We start from the raw sequence: 16,510 nt of genomic DNA, 5'->3' as shown, positions 1-16,510 counted from the left end.
TGGATATTATTGATGGACTGTATTGTTTTGAATGTTTTTATCAGGCAACATTTAATTTTGCACCTCAGAAACACTAATTGCACTTGCCTAACGAAAAGACTTTGCTTTTCTCCAAAACCATTTCTACTGTGATTCTCTCGGTCCATTGCATACGAATTCCACACCAGTTTGTCCAGATATGACTGGATGAAACCGGAAATATCCGGTTGTGTTTTGGCTAACTCAATCCCAGATATTGCTACAGCCTCTGTGTTTTTGTATTCCTGATATTATCCACGGACTTTATTGTTTTGAATGTTTTTTATCGGGGAACATTTAATTTTGTGCTTGGAATCGGTAATTGGTTCCACATGGAGACACCAGCACTACACGTTCGTATTTTCTAGGGAGAAAGCTAGAGGAACTGTGGCAAACAAACATGATATTTCTGTTTGTATAGATGACATTTTATGCACTTGCCTAACGAAAAGACTTTGCTTTTCTCCAAAACCATTTTACTGTGATTTTCTCAGTCCATTGCATACGAATTCCACACCAGTTTGTCCGGATATGACTGGATGAAACAAGAAATATCCGGTTGTGTTTTGGCTAACTCAATCCAAAATATTGTGAAAGCCTCTGTGTTTGTGTTTTCTTGATATTATCGATGGACTTTATTGTTTTGAATGTTTTTTATCAGGGAACATTTAATTTTCTACCGTTGAAACACTCATTGGTTCATCAAGGGGACACCAGCTCCACACATTCGTATTTTCTAGATAGAAAGCTAGAGGAAGTTCGGCAAACAAACATGATATTTCTGTTTGTATAGATGACATTTTATGGACTTGCCTAAAGAAAAGAGTTTGCTTTTCTCCACAACCATTTTTACTGTGATTTCCTCGGTCCATTGCATACAAATTCCACACCAGTTTTTCCGGATATGATTCGATGAAACAGAAATATACTGTTGAGTTTTGGCTAACTCAATCCGAAACATGGTGAAAGGCTGTGTGTTTGTGTTTTCTGGATATTATTGATGGACTGTATTGTTTTGAATGTTTTTATCAGGCAACATTTAATTTTGCACCTCAGAAACACTAATTGCACTTGCCTAATGAAAAGACTTTGCTTTTCTCCAAAACCATTTTTACTGTGATTCTCTCTGTCCATTGCATACGAATTCCACACCAGTTTGTCCAGATATGACTGGATGAAACCGGAAATATCCGGTTGTGTTTTGGCTAACTCAATCCCAGATATTGCTACAGCCTCTGTGTTTTTGTATTCCTGATATTATCCACGGACTTTATTGTTTTGAATGTTTTTTATCGGGGAACATTTAATTTTGTGCTTGGAATCGGTAATTGGTTCCACATGGAGACACCAGCACTACACATTCGTATTTTCTAGGGAGAAAGCTAGAGGAACTGTGGCAAACAAACATGATATTTCTGTTTGTATAGATGTCATATTATGCACTTGCCTAACGAAAATACTTTGCTTTTCTCCAAAACCATTTTACTGTGATTTTCTCGGTCCATTGCATACGAATTCCACACCAGTTTGTCCGGATATGACTGGATGAAACAAGAAATATCCGGTTGTGTTTTGGCTAACTCAATCCAAAATATTGTGAAAGCCTCTGTGTTTGTGTTTTCTTGATATTATCGATGGACTTTATTGTTTTGAATGTTTTTTATCAGGGAACATTTAATTTTCTACCGTTGAAACACTCATTGGTTCATCAAGGGGACACCAGCTCCACACATTCGTATTTTCTAGATAGAAAGCTAGAGGAAGTTCGGCAAACAAACATGATATTTCTGTTTGTATAGATGACATTTTATGGACTTGCCTAAAGAAAAGAGTTTGCTTTTCTCCACAACCATTTTTACTGTGATTTCCTCGGTCCATTGCATACAAATTCCACACCAGTTTTTCCGGATATGATTCGATGAAACAGAAATATACTGTTGAGTTTTGGCTAACTCAATCCGAAACATGGTGAAAGGCTGTGTGTTTGTGTTTTCTGGATATTATTGATGGACTGTATTGTTTTGAATGTTTTTATCAGGCAACATTTAATTTTGCACCTCAGAAACACTAATTGCACTTGCCTAACTGAAAGACTTTGCTTTTCTCCAAAACCATTTTTACTGTGATTCTCTCTGTCCATTGCATACGAATTCCACACCAGTTTGTCCAGATATGACTGGATGAAACCGGAAATATCCGGTTGTGTTTTGGCTAACTCAATCCCAGATATTGCTACAGCCTCTGTGTTTTTGTATTCCTGATATTATCCACGGACTTTATTGTTTTGAATGTTTTTTATCGGGGAACATTTAATTTTGTGCTTGGAATCGGTAATTGGTTCCACATGGAGACACCAGCACTACACATTCGTATTTTCTAGGGAGAAAGCTAGAGGAACTGTGGCAAACAAACATGATATTTCTGTTTGTATAGATGTCATATTATGCACTTGCCTAACGAAAATACTTTGCTTTTCTCCAAAACCATTTTACTGTGATTTTCTCGGTCCATTGCATACGAATTCCACACCAGTTTGTCCGGATATGACTGGATGAAACAAGAAATATCCGGTTGTGTTTTGGCTAACTCAATCCAAAATATTGTGAAAGCCTCTGTGTTTGTGTTTTCTTGATATTATCGATGGACTTTATTGTTTTGAATGTTTTTTATCAGGGAACATTTAATTTTCTACCGTTGAAACACTCATTGGTTCATCAAGGGGACACCAGCTCCACACATTCGTATTTTCTAGATAGAAAGCTAGAGGAAGTTCGGCAAACAAACATGATATTTCTGTTTGTATAGATGACATTTTATGGACTTGCCTAAAGAAAAGAGTTTGCTTTTCTCCACAACCATTTTTACTGTGATTTCCTCGGTCCATTGCATACAAATTCCACACCAGTTTTTCCGGATATGATTCGATGAAACAGAAATATACTGTTGAGTTTTGGCTAACTCAATCCGAAACATGGTGAAAGGCTGTGTGTTTGTGTTTTCTGGATATTATTGATGGACTGTATTGTTTTGAATGTTTTTATCAGGCAACATTTAATTTTGCACCTCAGAAACACTAATTGCACTTGCCTAACTGAAAGACTTTGCTTTTCTCCAAAACCATTTTTACTGTGATTCTCTCTGTCCATTGCATACGAATTCCACACCAGTTTGTCCAGATATGACTGGATGAAACCGGAAATATCCGGTTGTGTTTTGGCTAACTCAATCCCAGATATTGCTACAGCCTCTGTGTTTTTGTATTCCTGATATTATCCACGGACTTTATTGTTTTGAATGTTTTTTATCGGGGAACATTTAATTTTGTGCTTGGAATCGGTAATTGGTTCCACATGGAGACACCAGCACTACACATTCGTATTTTCTAGGGAGAAAGCTAGAGGAACTGTGGCAAACAAACATGATATTTCTGTTTGTATAGATGTCATATTATGCACTTGCCTAACGAAAATACTTTGCTTTTCTCCAAAACCATTTTACTGTGATTTTCTCGGTCCATTGCATACGAATTCCACACCAGTTTGTCCGGATATGACTGGATGAAACAAGAAATATCCGGTTGTGTTTTGGCTAACTCAATCCAAAATATTGTGAAAGCCTCTGTGTTTGTGTTTTCTTGATATTATCGATGGACTTTATTGTTTTGAATGTTTTTTATCAGGGAACATTTAATTTTCTACCGTTGAAACACTCATTGGTTCATCAAGGGGACACCAGCTCCACACATTCGTATTTTCTAGATAGAAAGCTAGAGGAAGTTCGGCAAACAAACATGATATTTCTGTTTGTATAGATGACATTTTATGGACTTGCCTAAAGAAAAGAGTTTGCTTTTCTCCACAACCATTTTTACTGTGATTTTCTCGGTCCATTGCATACAAATTCCACACCAGTTTGTCCAGATATGACTGGATGAAACCGGAAATATCCGGTTGTGTTTTGGCTAACTCAATGCCAGATATTGCTACAGCCTCTGTGTTTTTGTATTCCTGATATTTTCCACGGACTTTATTGTTTTGAATGTTTTTTATCAGGGAACATTTAATTTTGTGCTTGGAATCACTAATTGGTTCCACATGGAGACACCAGCGCTACACATTCGTATTTTCTAGGGAGAAAGCTACTGGGACTGCGGCAAACAAACATGATATATCTGTTTGTATAGATGACATTTCATGCACTTGCCTAACGAAAAGACTTTGCTTTTCTCCAAAACCATTTTTACTGTGATTTTCTCAGTGCATTGCATAGAAATTACACACCACTTTGTCCGGATATGACCTTAATGAAAGTGAAAAAGTATCCGGATTTGTTTTGGCTAACTCAATCCCAGCTATTAATACAGCCTCAGTGTGTGTGTTTTCTGGATATTATCAACGGACTTTATTGTTTTGAATGTTTTTTATCGGAGAACATTTTATATTAAGCTTGGATACAGTAATTGGTTCCACATGGAGACACCAGCTCTACACATTCGTATTTCTAGGGAGAAAGCTAGAGGAACTGTGACAAATAAACATGATATTTCTGATTGTATTGATGACATTTTATGCACTTGCCTAACGAAAAGACTTTGCTCTTCTCCAAAATCATTTTTACTGTGATTTTCTCAATCCATTGCATACGAATTCCACACCAGTTTGTCCGGATATGATTCGAGGAAACAGAAATATACTGTTGAGTTTTGGCTAACTCAATCCGAAACATGGTGAAAGCCTGTGTGTTTGTGTTTTCTGGATATTATTGATGGACTGTATTGTTTTGAATGTTTTTATCAGGCAACATTTAATTTTGCACCTCAGAAACACTAATTGCACTTGCCTAACGAAAAGACTTTGCTTTTCTCCAAAACCATTTCTACTGTGATTCTCTCTGTCCATTGCATACGAATTCCACACCAGTTTGTCCAGATATGACTGGATGAAACCGGAAATATCCGGTTGTGTTTTGGCTAACTCAATCCCAGATATTGCTACAGCCTCTGTGTTTTTGTATTCCTGATATTATCCACGGACTTTATTGTTTTGAATGTTTTTTTATCGGGGAACATTTAATTTTGTGCTTGGAATCGGTAATTGGTTCCACATGGAGACACCAGCACTACACGTTCGTATTTTCTAGGGAGAAAGCTAGAGGAACTGTGGCAAACAAACATGATATTTCTGTTTGTATAGATGACATTTTATGCACTTGCCTAACGAAAAGACTTTGCTTTTCTCCAAAACCATTTTACTGTGATTTTCTCGGTCCATTGCATACGAATTCCACACCAGTTTGTCCGGATATGACTGGATGAAACAAGAAATATCCGGTTGTGTTTTGGCTAACTCAATCCGAAACATGGTGAAAGCCTCTGTGTTTGTGTTTTCTTGATATTATCGATGGACTTTATTGTTTTGAATGTTTTTTATCAGGGAACATCTAATTTTCTACCGTTGAAACACTCATTGGTTCATCAAGGGGACACCAGCTCCACACATTCGTATTTTCTAGATAGAAAGCTAGAGGAAGTTCGGCAAACAAACATGATATTTCTGTTTGTATAGATGACATTTTATGGACTTGCCTAAAGAAAAGAGTTTGCTTTTCTCCACAACCATTTTTACTGTGATTTTCTCGGTCCATTGCATACAAATTCCACACCAGTTTGTCCAGATATGACTGGACGAAACCGGAAATATCCGGTTGTGTTTTGGCTAACTCAATGCCAGATATTGCTACAGCCTCTGTGTTTTTGTATTCCTGATATTTTCCACGGACTTTATTGTTTTGAATGTTTTTTTTATCGGGGAACATTTAATTTTGTGCTTGGAATCACTAATTGGTTCCACATGGAGACACCAGCGCTACACATTTGTATTTTCTAGGGAGAAAGCTACTGGGACTGCGGCAAACAAACATGATATATCTGTTTGTATAGATGACATTTCATGCACTTGCCTAACGAAAAGACTTTGCTTTTCTCCAAAACCATTTTTACTGTGATTTTCTCAGTGCATTGCATAGAAATTACACACCACTTTGTCCGGATATGACCTTAATGAAAGTGAAAAAGTATCCGGATTTGTTTTGGCTAACTCAATCCCAGCTATTAATACAGCCTCAGTGTGTGTGTTTTCTGGATATTATCAACGGACTTTATTGTTTTGAATGTTTTTTATCGGAGAACATTTTATTTTAAGCTTGGATACAGTAATTGGTTCCACATGGAGACACCAGCTCTACACATTCGTATTTCTAGGGAGAAAGCTAGAGGAACTGTGACAAATATACATGATATTTCTGTTTGTATTGATGATATTTTATGCACTTGCCTAACGAAAAGACTTTGCTCTTCTCCAAAATCATTTTTACTGTGATTTTCTCAATCCATTGCAGACGAATTCCACACCAGTTTGTCCGGATATGATTCGATGAAACAGAAATATACTGTTGAGTTTTGGCTAACTCAATCCGAAACATGGTGAAAGCCTGTGTGTTTGTGTTTTCTGGATATTATTGATGGACTGTATTGTTTTGAATGTTTTTATCAGGCAACATTTAATTTTGCACCTCAGAAACACTAATTGCACTTGCCTAACGAAAAGACTTTGCTTTTCTCCAAAACCATTTCTACTGTGATTCTCTCTGTCCATTGCATACGAATTCCACACCAGTTTGTCCAGATATGACTGGATGAAACCGGAAATATCCGGTTGTGTTTTGGCTAACTCAATCCCAGATATTGCTACAGCCTCTGTGTTTTTGTATTCCTGATATTATCCACGGACTTTATTGTTTTGAATGTTTTTTTATCGGGGAACATTTAATTTTGTGCTTGGAATCGGTAATTGGTTCCACATGGAGACACCAGCACTACACGTTCGTATTTTCTAGGGAGAAAGCTAGAGGAACTGTGGCAAACAAACATGATATTTCTGTTTGTATAGATGACATTTTATGCACTTGCCTAACGAAAAGACTTTGCTTTTCTCCAAAACCATTTTACTGTGATTTTCTCGGTCCATTGCATACGAATTCCACACCAGTTTGTCCGGATATGACTGGATGAAACAAGAAATATCCGGTTGTGTTTTGGCTAACTCAATCCAAAATATTGTGAAAGCCTCTGTGTTTGTGTTTTCTTGATATTATCGATGGACTTTATTGTTTTGAATGTTTTTTATCAGGGAACATCTAATTTTCTACCGTTGAAACACTCATTGGTTCATCAAGGGGACACCAGCTCCACACATTCGTATTTTCTAGATAGAAAGCTAGAGGAAGTTCGGCAAACAAACATGATATTTCTGTTTGTATAGATGACATTTTATGGACTTGCCTAAAGAAAAGAGTTTGCTTTTCTCCACAACCATTTTTACTGTGATTTTCTCGGTCCATTGCATACAAATTCCACACCAGTTTGTCCAGATATGACTGGATGAAACCGGAAATATCCGGTTGTGTTTTGGCTAACTCAATGCCAGATATTGCTACAGCCTCTGTGTTTTTGTATTCCTGATATTTTCCACGGACTTTATTGTTTTGAATGTTTTTTTATCGGGGAACATTTAATTTTGTGCTTGGAATCACTAATTGGTTCCACATGGAGACACCAGCGCTACACATTTGTATTTTCTAGGGAGAAAGCTACTGGGACTGCGGCAAACAAACATGATATATCTGTTTGTATAGATGACATTTCATGCACTTGCCTAACGAAAAGACTTTGCTTTTCTCCAAAACCTTTTTTACTGTGATTTTCTCAGTGCATTGCATAGAAATTACACACCACTTTGTCCGGATATGACCTTAATGAAAGTGAAAAAGTATCCGGATTTGTTTTGGCTAACTCAATCCCAGCTATTAATACAGCCTCAGTGTGTGTGTTTTCTGGATATTATCAACGGACTTTATTGTTTTGAATGTTTTTTATCGGAGAACATTTTATTTTAAGCTTGGATACAGTAATTGGTTCCACATGGAGACACCAGCTCTACACATTCGTATTTCTAGGGAGAAAGCTAGAGGAACTGTGACAAATATACATGATATTTCTGTTTGTATTGATGATATTTTATGCACTTGCCTAACGAAAAGAGTTTGCTCTTCTCCAAAATCATTTTTACTGTGATTTTCTCAATCCATTGCATACGAATTCCACACCAGTTTGTCCGGATATGATTCGATGAAACAGAAATATACTGTTGAGTTTTGGCTAACTCAATCCGAAACATGGTGAAAGCCTGTGTGTTTGTGTTTTCTGGATATTATTGATGGACTGTATTGTTTTGAATGTTTTTATCAGGCAACATTTAATTTTGCACCTCAGAAACACTAATTGCACTTGCCTAACGAAAAGACTTTGCTTTTCTCCAAAACCATTTCTACTGTGATTCTCTCTGTCCATTGCATACGAATTCCACACCAGTTTGTCCAGATATGACTGGATGAAACCGGAAATATCCGGTTGTGTTTTGGCTAACTCAATCCCAGATATTGCTACAGCCTCTGTGTTTTTGTATTCCTGATATTATCCACGGACTTTATTGTTTTGAATGTTTTTTTATCGGGGAACATTTAATTTTGTGCTTGGAATCGGTAATTGGTTCCACATGGAGACACCAGCACTACACGTTCGTATTTTCTAGGGAGAAAGCTAGAGGAACTGTGGCAAACAAACATGATATTTCTGTTTGTATAGATGACATTTTATGCACTTGCCTAACGAAAAGACTTTGCTTTTCTCCAAAACCATTTTACTGTGATTTTCTCGGTCCATTGCATACGAATTCCACACCAGTTTGTCCGGATATGACTGGATGAAACAAGAAATATCCGGTTGTGTTTTGGCTAACTCAATCCAAACTATTGTGAAAGCCTCTGTGTTTGTGTTTTCTTGATATTATCGATGGACTTTATTGTTTTGAATGTTTTTTATCAGGGAACATCTAATTTTCTACCGTTGAAACACTCATTGGTTCATCAAGGGGACACCAGCTCCACACATTCGTATTTTCTAGATAGAAAGCTAGAGGAAGTTCGGCAAACAAACATGATATTTCTGTTTGTATAGATGACATTTTATGGACTTGCCTAAAGAAAAGAGTTTGCTTTTCTCCACAACCATTTTTACTGTGATTTTCTCGGTCCATTGCATACAAATTCCACACCAGTTTGTCCAGATATGACTGGATGAAACCGGAAATATCCGGTTGTGTTTTGGCTAACTCAATGCCAGATATTGCTACAGCCTCTGTGTTTTTGTATTCCTGATATTTTCCACGGACTTTATTGTTTTGAATGTTTTTTATCGGGGAACATTTAATTTTGTGCTTGGAATCACTAATTGGTTCCACATGGAGACACCAGCGCTACACATTCGTATTTTCTAGGGAGAAAGCTACTGGGACTGCGGCAAACAAACATGATATATCTGTTTGTATAGATGACATTTCATGCACTTGCCTAACGAAAAGACTTTGCTTTTCTCCAAAACCATTTTTACTGTGATTTTCTCAGTGCATTGCATAGAAATTACACACCACTTTGTCCGGATATGACCTTAATGAAAGTGAAAAAGTATCCGGATTTGTTTTGGCTAACTCAATCCCAGCTATTAATACAGCCTCAGTGTGTGTGTTTTCTGGATATTATCAACGGACTTTATTGTTTTGAATGTTTTTTATCGGAGAACATTTTATTTTAAGCTTGGATACAGTAATTGGTTCCACATGGAGACACCAGCTCTACACATTCGTATTTCTAGGGAGAAAGCTAGAGGAACTGTGACAAATAAACATGATATTTCTGTTTGTATTGATGATATTTTATGCACTTGCCTAACGAAAAGACTTTGCTCTTCTCCAAAATCATTTTTACTGTGATTTTCTCAATCCATTGCATACGAATTCCACACCAGTTTGTCCGGATATGATTCGATGAAACAGAAATATACTGTTGAGTTTTGGCTAACTCAATCCGAAACATGGTGAAAGCCTGTGTGTTTGTGTTTTCTGGATATTATTGATGGACTGTATTGTTTTGAATGTTTTTATCAGGCAACATTTAATTTTGCACCTCAGAAACACTAATTGCACTTGCCTAACGAAAAGACTTTGCTTTTCTCCAAAACCATTTCTACTGTGATTCTCTCTGTCCATTGCATACGAATTCCACACCAGTTTGTCCAGATATGACTGGATGAAACCGGAAATATCCGGTTGTGTTTTGGCTAACTCAATCCCAGATATTGCTACAGCCTCTGTGTTTTTGTATTCCTGATATTATCCACGGACTTTATTGTTTTGAATGTTTTTTTATCGGGGAACATTTAATTTTGTGCTTGGAATCGGTAATTGGTTCCACATGGAGACACCAGCACTACACGTTCGTATTTTCTAGGGAGAAAGCTAGAGGAACTGTGGCAAACAAACATGATATTTCTGTTTGTATAGATGACATTTTATGCACTTGCCTAACGAAAAGACTTTGCTTTTCTCCAAAACCATTTTACTGTGATTTTCTCGGTCCATTGCATACGAATTCCACACCAGTTTGTCCGGATATGACTGGATGAAACAAGAAATATCCGGTTGTGTTTTGGCTAACTCAATCCAAAATATTGTGAAAGCCTCTGTGTTTGTGTTTTCTTGATATTATCGATGGACTTTATTGTTTTGAATGTTTTTTATCAGGGAACATCTAATTTTCTACCGTTGAAACACTCATTGGTTCATCAAGGGGACACCAGCTCCACACATTCGTATTTTCTAGATAGAAAGCTAGAGGAAGTTCGGCAAACAAACATGATATTTCTCTTTGTATAGATGACATTTTATGGACTTGCCTAAAGAAAAGAGTTTGCTTTTCTCCACAACCATTTTTACTGTGATTTTCTCGGTCCATTGCATACAAATTCCACACCAGTTTGTCCAGATATGACTGGATGAAACCGGAAATATCCGGTTGTGTTTTGGCTAACTCAATGCCAGATATTGCTACAGCCTCTGTGTTTTTGTATTCCTGATATTTTCCACGGACTTTATTGTTTTGAATGTTTTTTATCGGGGAACATTTAATTTTGTGCTTGGAATCACTAATTGGTTCCACATGGAGACACCAGTGCTACACATTCGTATTTTCTAGGGAGAAAGCTACTGGGACTGCGGCAAACAAACATGATATATCTGTTTGTATAGATGACATTTCATGCACTTGCCTAACGAAAAGACTTTGCTTTTCTCCAAAACCATTTTTACTGTGATTTTCTCAGTGCATTGCATAGAAATTACACACCACTTTGTCCGGATATGACCTTAATGAAAGTGAAAAAGTATCCGGATTTGTTTTGGCTAACTCAATCCCAGCTATTAATACAGCCTCAGTGTGTGTGTTTTCTGGATATTATCAACGGACTTTATTGTTTTGAATGTTTTTTATCGGAGAACATTTTATTTTAAGCTTGGATACAGTAATTGGTTCCACATGGAGACACCAGCTCTACACATTCGTATTTCTAGGGAGAAAGCTAGAGGAACTGTGACAAATAAACATGATATTTCTGTTTGTATTGATGACATTTTATGCACTTGCCTACCGAAAAGACTTTGCTCTTCTCCAAAATCATTTTTACTGTGATTTTCTCAATCCATTGCATACGAATTCCACACCAGTTTGTCCGGATATGATTCGATGAAACAGAAATATACTGTTGAGTTTTGGCTAACTCAATCCGAAACATGGTGAAAGCCTGTGTGTTTGTGTTTTCTGGATATTATTGATGGACTGTATTGTTTTGAATGTTTTTATCAGGCAACATTTAATTTTGCACCTCAGAAACACTAATTGCACTTGCCTAACGAAAAGACTTTGCTTTTCTCCACAACCATTTCTACTGTGATTCTCTAGGTCCATTGCATACGAATTCCACACCAGTTTGTCCAGATATGACTGGATGAAACCGGAAATATCCGGTTGTGTTTTGGCTAACTCAATCCCAGATATTGCTACAGCCTCTGTGTTTTTGTATTCCTGATATTATCCACGGACTTTATTGTTTTGAATGTTTTTTTATCGGGGAACATTTAATTTTGTGCTTGGAATCGGTAATTGGTTCCACATGGAGACACCAGCACTACACGTTCGTATTTTCTAGGGAGAAAGCTAGAGGAACTGTGGCAAACAAACATGATATTTCTGTTTGTATAGATGACATTTTATGCACTTGCCTAACGAAAAGACTTTGCTTTTCTCCAAAACCATTTTACTGTGATTTTCTCGGTCCATTGCATACGAATTCCACACCAGTTTGACCGGATATGACTGGATGAAACAAGAAATATCCGGTTGTGTTTTGGCTAACTCAATCCAAAATATTGTGAAAGCCTCTGTGTTTGTGTTTTCTTGATATTATCGATGGACTTTATTGTTTTTAATGTTTTTAATCAGGGAACATCTAATTTTCTACCGTTGAAACACTCATTGGTTCATCAAGGGGACACCAGCTCCACACATTCGTATTTTCTAGATAGAAAGCTAGAGGAAGTTCGGCAAACAAACATGATATTTCTGTTTGTATAGATGACATTTTATGGACTTGCCTAAAGAAAAGAGTTTGCTTTTCTCCACAACCATTTTTACTGTGATTTTCTCGGTCCATTGCATACAAATTCCACACCAGTTTGTCCAGATATGACTGGATGAAACCGGAAATATCCGGTTGTGTTTTGGCTAACTCAATGCCAGATATTGCTACAGCCTCTGCGTTTTTGTATTCCTGATATTTTCCACGGACTTTATTGTTTTGAATGTTTTTTATCAGGGAACATTTAATTTTGTGCTTGGAATCACTAATTGGTTCCACATGGAGACACCAGCGCTACACATTCGTATTTTATAGGGAGAAAGCTACTGGGACTGCGGCAAACAAACATGATATATCTGTTTGTATAGAAGACATTTCATGCACTTGCCTAACGAAAAGACTTTGCTTTTCTCCAAAACCATTTTTACTGTGATTTTCTCAGTGCATTGCATAGAAATTACACACCACTTTGTCCGGATATGACCTTAATGAAAGTGAAAAAGTATCCGGATTTGTTTTGGCTAACTCAATCCCAGCTATTAATACAGCCTCAGTGTGTGTGTTTTCTGGATATTATCAACGGACTTTATTGTTTTGAATGTTTTTTATCGGAGAACATTTTATTTTAAGCTTGGATACAGTAATTGGTTCCACATGGAGACACCAGCTCTACACATTCGTATTTCTAGGGAGAAAGCTAGAGGAACTGTGACAAATAAACATGATATTTCTGTTTGTATTGATGACATTTTATGCACTTGCCTAACGAAAAGACTTTGCTCTTCTCCAAAATCATTTTTACTGTGATTTTCTCAATCCATTGCATACGAATTCCACACCAGTTTGTCCGGATATGATTCGATGAAACAGAAATATACTGTTGAGTTTTGGCTAACTCAATCCGAAACATGGTGAAAGCCTGTGTGTTTGTGTTTTCTGGATATTATTGATGGACTGTATTGTTTTGAATGTTTTTATCAGGCAACATTTAATTTTGCACCTCAGAAACACTAATTGCACTTGCCTAACGAAAAGACTTTGCTTTTCTCCAAAACCATTTCTACTGTGATTCTCTCGGTCCATTGCATACGAATTCCACACCAGTTTGTCCAGATATGACTGGATGAAACCGGAAATATCCGGTTGTGTTTTGGCTAACTCAATCCCAGATATTGCTACAGCCTCTGTGTTTTTGTATTCCTGATATTATCCACGGACTTTATTGTTTTGAATGTTTTTTATCGGGGAACATTTAATTTTGTGCTTGGAATCGGTAATTGGTTCCACATGGAGACACCAGCACTACACGTTCGTATTTTCTAGGGAGAAAGCTAGAGGAACTGTGGCAAACAAACATGATATTTCTGTTTGTATAGATGACATTTTATGCACTTGCCTAACGAAAAGACTTTGCTTTTCTCCAAAACCATTTTACTGTGATTTTCTCAGTCCATTGCATACGAATTCCACACCAGTTTGTCCGGATATGACTGGATGAAACAAGAAATATCCGGTTGTGTTTTGGCTAACTCAATCCAAAATATTGTGAAAGCCTCTGTGTTTGTGTTTTCTTGATATTATCGATGGACTTTATTGTTTTGAATGTTTTTTATCAGGGAACATTTAATTTTCTACCGTTGAAACACTCATTGGTTCATCAAGGGGACACCAGCTCCACACATTCGTATTTTCTAGATAGAAAGCTAGAGGAAGTTCGGCAAACAAACATGATATTTCTGTTTGTATAGATGACATTTTATGGACTTGCCTAAAGAAAAGAGTTTGCTTTTCTCCACAACCATTTTTACTGTGATTTCCTCGGTCCATTGCATACAAATTCCACACCAGTTTTTCCGGATATGATTCGATGAAACAGAAATATACTGTTGAGTTTTGGCTAACTCAATCCGAAACATGGTGAAAGGCTGTGTGTTTGTGTTTTCTGGATATTATTGATGGACTGTATTGTTTTGAATGTTTTTATCAGGCAACATTTAATTTTGCACCTCAGAAACACTAATTGCACTTGCCTAATGAAAAGACTTTGCTTTTCTCCAAAACCATTTTTACTGTGATTCTCTCTGTCCATTGCATACGAATTCCACACCAGTTTGTCCAGATATGACTGGATGAAACCGGAAATATCCGGTTGTGTTTTGGCTAACTCAATCCCAGATATTGCTACAGCCTCTGTGTTTTTGTATTCCTGATATTATCCACGGACTTTATTGTTTTGAATGTTTTTTATCGGGGAACATTTAATTTTGTGCTTGGAATCGGTAATTGGTTCCACATGGAGACACCAGCACTACACATTCTTATTTTCTAGGGAGAAAGCTAGAGGAACTGTGGCAAACAAACATGATATTTCTGTTTGTATAGATGTCATATTATGCACTTGCCTAACGAAAATACTTTGCTTTTCTCCAAAACCATTTTACTGTGATTTTCTCGGTCCATTGCATACGAATTCCACACCAGTTTGTCCGGATATGACTGGATGAAACAAGAAATATCCGGTTGTGTTTTGGCTAACTCAATCCAAAATATTGTGAAAGCCTCTGTGTTTGTGTTTTCTTGATATTATCGATGGACTTTATTGTTTTGAATGTTTTTTATCAGGGAACATTTAATTTTCTACCGTTGAAACACTCATTGGTTCATCAAGGGGACACCAGCTCCACACATTCGTATTTTCTAGATAGAAAGCTAGAGGAAGTTCGGCAAACAAACATGATATTTCTGTTTGTATAGATGACATTTTATGGACTTGCCTAAAGAAAAGAGTTTGCTTTTCTCCACAACCATTTTTACTGTGATTTTCTCGGTCCATTGCATACAAATTCCACACCAGTTTGTCCAGATATGACTGGATGAAACCGGAAATATCCGGTTGTGTTTTGGCTAACTCAATGCCAGATATTGCTACAGCCTCTGTGTTTTTGTATTCCTGATATTTTCCACGGACTTTATTGTTTTGAATGTTTTTTATCAGGGAACATTTAATTTTGTGCTTGGAATCACTAATTGGTTCCACATGGAGACACCAGCGCTACACATTCGTATTTTCTAGGGAGAAAGCTACTGGGACTGCGGCAAACAAACATGATATATCTGTTTGTATAGATGACATTTCATGCACTTGCCTAACGAAAAGACTTTGCTTTTCTCCAAAACCATTTTTACTGTGATTTTCTCAGTGCATTGCATAGAAATTACACACCACTTTGTCCGGATATGACCTTAATGAAAGTGAAAAAGTATCCGGATTTGTTTTGGCTAACTCAATCCCAGCTATTAATACAGCCTCAGTGTGTGTGTTTTCTGGATATTATCAACGGACTTTATTGTTTTGAATGTTTTTTATCGGAGAACATTTTATTTTAAGCTTGGATACAGTAATTGGTTCCACATGGAGACACCAGCTCTACACATTCGTATTTCTAGGGAGAAAGCTAGAGGAACTGTGACAAATAAACATGATATTTCTGATTGTATTGATGACATTTTATGCACTTGCCTAACGAAAAGACTTTGCTCTTCTCCAAAATCATTTTTACTGTGATTTTCTCAATCCATTGCATACGAATTCCACACCAGTTTGTCCGGATATGATTCGAGGAAACAGAAATATACTGTTGAGTTTTGGCTAACTCAATCCGAAACATGGTGAAAGCCTGTGTGTTTGTGTTTTCTGGATATTATTGATGGACTGTATTGTTTTGAATGTTTTTATCAGGCAACATTTAATTTTGCACCTCAGAAACACTAATTGCACTTGCCTAATGAAAAGACTTTGCTTTTCTCCAAAACCATTTTTACTGTGATTCTCTCTGTCCATTGCATACGAATTCCACACCAGTTTGTCCAGATATGACTGGATGAAACCGGAACTATCCGGTTGTGTTT

The sequence above is a fragment of the Lepus europaeus genome, chromosome 11, assembly GCF_033115175.1.
Source record: "Lepus europaeus isolate LE1 chromosome 11, mLepTim1.pri, whole genome shotgun sequence".
Classification (NCBI taxonomy): domain Eukaryota; kingdom Metazoa; phylum Chordata; class Mammalia; order Lagomorpha; family Leporidae; genus Lepus; species Lepus europaeus.
The sequence above is the reverse complement of the archived record's forward strand: the minus strand, read 5'-3'. Positions refer to the sequence as shown.